Source organism: Chanos chanos, chromosome 7, assembly GCF_902362185.1.
Source record: "Chanos chanos chromosome 7, fChaCha1.1, whole genome shotgun sequence".
Taxonomy (NCBI): Eukaryota; Metazoa; Chordata; class Actinopteri; order Gonorynchiformes; family Chanidae; genus Chanos; species Chanos chanos.
The window spans coordinates 30,111,760-30,117,989 of record NC_044501.1 but is presented as its reverse complement, the minus strand read 5'-3'; the positions used below and the strand labels follow the sequence as shown (position 1 = coordinate 30,117,989).

The following is a 6,230-nucleotide window of genomic DNA, read 5'->3' as shown; positions in this document are numbered from 1 at the left end:
GTTTGTCAGAGATGAATACAGAAGAGCTCAAAGCCCCACTAGCCCAGTAGGCATGAGAGGAATCAGTAACAAACACTCACAACAACTACAGTATTCATAACACAAACCTCTCCTGTCTCTGCAGACACATCTGACTGAATATTACTGCTTTCTGTACTTTCCTATGGCTGTTACAGACATATATCAATATCACCTTAACTTAGACAAAACATTTATTTTTTCATTACTGTTTCATAATATCTCGTGAATAGTATAAGATGTGTCGTTTTGTGAAATATATTTCCAGCTGATGGAGTGGTTGATTGTGACTTTTATTTCAAGATCATTTTGACTTGATCATTTTTTCAAAATCGGTTTTAAATTAGTAATAAAACAAGCTGCTTGGAATTAGATCTCTACTGCATTATGATACCATACATTTATATATTTCCCTGTTACGAGGGCATCTTAAAAGATCAGGGTCTTCAGTATGGTCTTTTCATCATGGTAATGGTCATGACCTTAGTTTGTTTAGTCTTTAAGAGGCAGTTCATGACTTTTTGTGTGTGTGTGTTTGTGTGTGTGTGTGTGTGTGTGTGTGTGTGTGTGTGTGTGTGTGTGTGATGCTCATCTGATTAGAGTGAAATCCCTGTTCCCTGGGATCCCTGGTGTTCTCTGCAGCCAAGTGGAGGGAGAATGAAACAGCATGGTGTCCAATGAGAATTCATGCTACACACTAATTAAAGCACCAATCAATTCTCTCCCAGGAAACAGAGAGAGAGAGAGAGGGAGAGACATAGAAAGAGAGAGAGGGAGAGACATAGAAAGCTAGAGAGAGAGAGAGATTTTATACAGTAGGCAGTTATATTTGCACAATCTTCCATAGCAGATTAACCTTTGCCGGCCTCATCAAGCACAGGGTCGAAGTTTATATACGTTGGTTGATATGATCGGTTCAGCTCGGTCAATTGGCTGCTCTTGAATCAGTTGACACTTGTAACCTTTCCATGGTAAGAAAAAAAAACCCCACACTGGCACACGCCCCGAATTCAGCTCACCTCACTTAACGATGCTGTGGTCCTGCAGTCAGATAGACACAATCGATGGAGGTAGTAATCCTCCCTTTGATTTGAACACAGCAGGTTACGTTTTTCCCCAGAGAGTTCATCCATTAGCCATGTCTAATGAAGAAGACGCAGCTTTCTCTCTCTCTCTCTCTCTCTCTCTCTCTCTCTCTCTTTAGGAAGAGCAGGAATGTTTCCAGAAATCTCCTTGTTCTGTTAAAAAAAAAAGAAAAAAAAAAGTCAGATATAAATAGTTGTATAGAAATTGGGTGCGTCACCGACTGAGATGAGTAGTGAATTATCCAAGGGGTGACGTAAAGCAGACACAGACCGAAACGTCAGTAAAATAAATAAATAAATAAATGAAAAAAAGCTCAAACGTGAGAGAGGCTGCAGTTCAGACAGAATCAGATACGGCGCGGCTGACGCGCTAATTCAACACCAAACTCTGTTGTAATAAGTCATTCTGTTACACTGATTAAATCGCACAAGGCTTTTACTTTTCTGATCTCCGTTTGCCATTACAGTATATTATAACAGTGGTATTACACTATGCTATAAGCATGTTATTACTTTATTACTAACATTAATTGCTAATATTTTAATAAAATCACCGTTAAACAATCTAATCACCTCTGCACCTCTTTTTGAAGTGTTTTCTCACACTGGGGAAGGTGATGAATCATGTCCTCGTTTGAGCCCTATTTAATAACTTATTTAAAAAGCAGCTGAAATTGAATAAGAACAAACAAACAATCCTTAGAAGTATCATCCTTAAAATTACACCTTATTTATGCAAATTCTTACATGCCTCTGGAGTCTGTGGTAATTTGAAAATCCATTTGTTTCTTTTTCTTTTTTTCTTTTTTTTTTTCCTGCTGTTTCTATCTTGCTTTCTCCTGTGCTCTCTGCGGTCATGGGGAGGCATGAGAGCAGCGGTCAGAGAGATTGATGGGAAATGCGGTTTTTAGATGGAGAGGCCCACGTCTGTGTCTGAAGGGGGATTAAGGTTGGGGCGTGACCCTCTCAAAGACCACGCACCTCCCACAATTCCGCGTGACTGCGCATAACCACATGCCCATTGGTGCCTTTGACAGAGATGGGGTTTTTTTTGACCCAAATGAAAATCAGTCAATAGCTGTAAGAAAACGGCTGGAAAACATGAGCACAAAGAGGCAGAAAGTTGCAGTTCATTAGCGTGTATGTGGATACGCATGAAAATATAATAAAAAAAATCAGGTCTTACGGATCAAATCTGTGCGTAATACAAAGTGAGAAACAGAAAAATGAGAAACAGAAACTACAACCTTGCTTTAAAAAAAAAAAAAAACTTTCCCCTACAAACCCTCACCAGAAAGCCTTGGAATCAATGAAAAAAATGACATTTCAGTGTGAATTACTATGCCACTTGGAACAGCAGACAGCTATTTGCTTTTTGCTAGCTTGCCACCAACTAAGAACTGTTTCATCTCTTTCACAGTATAATGAATTCGCTTGTAAAACTTCATTTCTTTTTTTTTTTTTTTTTTAATATATATTTTTTTGTATTTTTGTGTTTGTGCTGTCCCATCAGGAGGTTAAGATTATGATTTGTTTTGATCCTACTGTTCAAAAATAACTCCTGAGGACACTGTAAATAGACAAAAAAACACAAAACAAAACAAAAAAAGCATTGTCCTAATATAGGCCTGTGTGTGTGTGTGTGTGTGTGTGCGTGTGTGTGTGTCACTTTGTGTATGTGCGTGATGAAGGGGTAGGTGATAAACTTCCCACACACACACAAACACACACATATAAACACACTTCTCTCAGTTTCCACTTGGAGTCCATGGTGAACCTCATCCTTCACACACAGCTACAGGCACGAATAACCAACACTCTCCAACAGATTTAATAAACATTTTAGGACATGCTACTGTAATTGGTTCCTTTGTTATGCAGAAGAAGACGGATTATTGTTTTTGTTGTTTGCAAAAACTATTTGCTGTGTAATAATTTATGTACGTACTGTACTTTGAGTACATCTGGCTGTCGAACTGCAGGTTGCTTTGTGTTCAGAGAGCTGAGACAGAGTCATGACTTATGAATAAAAATATTTATTTGACCCATTTACCTCATTTGTAACCTCGGCAATCTTCTCCTTCCTTTTTTATACAGGGATTTTAGGAATCTTGACGCGTCAGACTTGCACTGCTTTTTTGTTAAGCGAATAGCGAAGTAGCTTGGGGCTGGACTCTCTCTCTCTTTCTCTCTCTCTCTCTCTTTCACTCTTGTAGTTAAAAGTCTTAAGTCCTGCGTGACCCTGAATCCAAATGGAAACTTGTCCAGGTAAATTACCCATGACCACCTGGGCCATAAACTGCTCAGACTGATGGCTCAGATAATGTGAGTGAACAGGAGGCACGACCTACACACACACACACACACACACACACACACACAAATGCACACACACACATACACACACACACACACACACACACACACACACACACACACACACACAGAGGGTGTGTATTGTATTATATGAGGTAGCATTGAGGGCTTGACCTCTTTGTGGCTTTGCCTGCTGTTCTACTTAACATGTCAGAATGAGTTTGAGTACTGCTCTATCAAACCTGCAGTACAGAGACTACACACACACACACACACACACACACACACACACACAAAGAGACAAATGCATACCATACTTTCCACAGCCAACCAAAAGATCTAAATATCAAATACTTCTACTATCTCACAAACATGTACATTATCACAATAGCTGAAAGCAGCAAAGTATTCCCAGTTTATACTGAAAGGAACAATGGAACATCTAGCCAACACTGATTTAACACATAGGTACAGTTTCATCTACGCTAACACACTTTTTACCTTCCACCACACAAAGCAAGAGACTATGAGAGAGAGAGACAGAGAGAGAGGGGGGGGGGGCATGAGAGGGATGGATGGAGGAGGGAGGGAGAGTGGAGGTGCAGTACTGGGAGTGATATGGGGGGAAGAGGGAAGTATATCCAGGAATAGCTGTCCCCCAGGGAAATAAAGAAAGAGAGAGAGAGAGAGAGAGAGAGAGAGAGAGAGAGAGAGAGTGAGTTGCAGTACAAGATTGCCTCTTACTGTCTCTTGAGTACATAGGGTATCCCTTTTAAAATGGAGGAATCTTCTACTAGATATCTTACATCAAACACAGTCGACTTAACTGTGACAACACTGTGACAACCAATGGAGTCAAATCGTCAAACTACACTAATGATGACCCTGGCTCTGCTCATGAATTTGAATGTGAAGTTGAGAAAGACAAGGAGACAAGGAGGAGACACACAGGCGTGTACACACACACACACACACACACGCACACACACACATATTTACAACTACACATACATACACATAAGACTGGATGTCAGCCAAGCGTATTTTAATAAAGAATCTTTCGAGCAGTGACTCCTTTAATAGTCCTAAAATATTACAGCAATTTAATTAAATTATAACCACATCATATTTAGGTCCTATCTCTATCTTCCGTCCCTCTAAATCTGTTATCAGCCCCCCCCCCCCTCTCTCTCTCTCTCTCTCTCTCTCTCTCTCTCTCTCTCTCTCTCTCTCGTGCTCATACTGTATATGTGTTGCTGCTGATGGCCACTAGAGGTCAATGTAGCTCAGAGCTGCTTGCATGCTTAACGACAGCTTAATCACTAACATTTCATGGACAGTATTACTCGCCTTATGCTACACCTGAGATTATCACAAAGATGAGATAATCACCTCTAATGCTTTTCCAATATGTCAGACATTAATACATTACTATGATATTGCTCATTAATACTCTATTCTTTATTCAGCTGCTACAGGACTAATGTTGAATTTAGGAGTCCCGTACACAGAGGCCTCAGATGTTTGATTGAACACAAAAGTTTTAATAGTCCAAGCACCAAGGGAGTGTGTGAGCGTTGTAGTACCAATAACTCAAGGTAGCGTGGCCGAGCGGTCTAAGGCGCTGGATTAAGGCTCCAGTCTCTTCGGGGGCGTGGGTTCGAATCCCACCGCTGCCAGAGGCATTATGGTATTTCTTTACGGGCAGCCGTGGTCTAGAGGTTAGAGAACCGGGCTTGTGACTGGAGTGTTGCCAATGCGATTCCCAGGCCCAACATCCACGGCTGTGTGCCCTTGAGCAAGGCACTTAACCCGGGCGCTCCCCAAGGAATTCTGCCCACTGCTCCTGCATCTGGTGTGTGTGTTCACTACTGGTGTGTTGGATGGGTTAAATGCAGAGGACAAATTCACTGCTCACTGTTCACAGTGTGTGTGTGCAATCACAGAAACTTAAACTTAACTCTCTGTGTGTCCCTGTTTCTCCCTTATTCCCATTTTCTGTTTTAATCATAAACATTTCAGTTCAGTTCAAAAGCACTTGTCACTTGTCACATGCCCAATTATTTAATATGATACAAGCGCAGCTATCACACAGACACATCTCCAAGGTCACCAGGCATACTGACCTTTGACCCTTGAGCCTTTTTGGTCTGTTAGGAGCCACTCTGCTTTTACTCATAGAATGTGCTAACAAGAAAGCCCACTAACTTCAAGAATCATATTTTACAGATGCATCTTAGTGTTTATATATAAAAAAAGATCTTTCTAGAGATAGGTAAGACTTATGTATTTGAATGAGTGAGCACATGACCTTGGATTTTGAATTCTTTTAAAGTGTTTGCAGAGCAACATGTATCAACGTTTGACTCTGCCAAACCACCAGCAAAACTCTAACCACACAAAAGCTTTTCTTTCTTACTGTCACAGTTTTTAGAAGAGGCTGGATGCACTTGCAAGTCGAGTTAGTTATTTATGATCAGGGCAACAGGATACAGGACTATATACAGAAAACGAAGTTAAGCCGCCAGGTACAAAGACCTATAACTAGTGTTGAGAACTCAGAGATACAAAGCTCAGTCACTAGCCAAGACTTCACAAAGGAAACAATGAAAAATGAGAAGGCAGTAGTATTTATACAGAGCAAAAGGAGTAAATTAGTTAGTGATGGGGAACACTAAAAGAAACAGAACAGATGACAGGATGATCAGCCAGGTGATCAGTAGGCAAACAACGCTGAAAGCTGATTGGTGGAATTGGGGGGGTGGGGGGGGGTGATGGCAAGGTTGTTACACTTATACCAGGTCTATGATA

The 6,230-nt window shown here is 40.8% G+C and overlaps 1 non-coding gene across 1 annotated transcript; it reads left to right on the top strand.

Moving 5' to 3' along the window:
* Positions 1-5,016: 5,016 nt before the first annotated feature.
* trnal-aag (transfer RNA leucine (anticodon AAG)) lies at positions 5,017-5,098 on the top strand. Its single transcript has one exon. It is a non-coding gene; the product is annotated as a tRNA-Leu (tRNA).
* Positions 5,099-6,230: the final 1,132 nt, after the last annotated feature.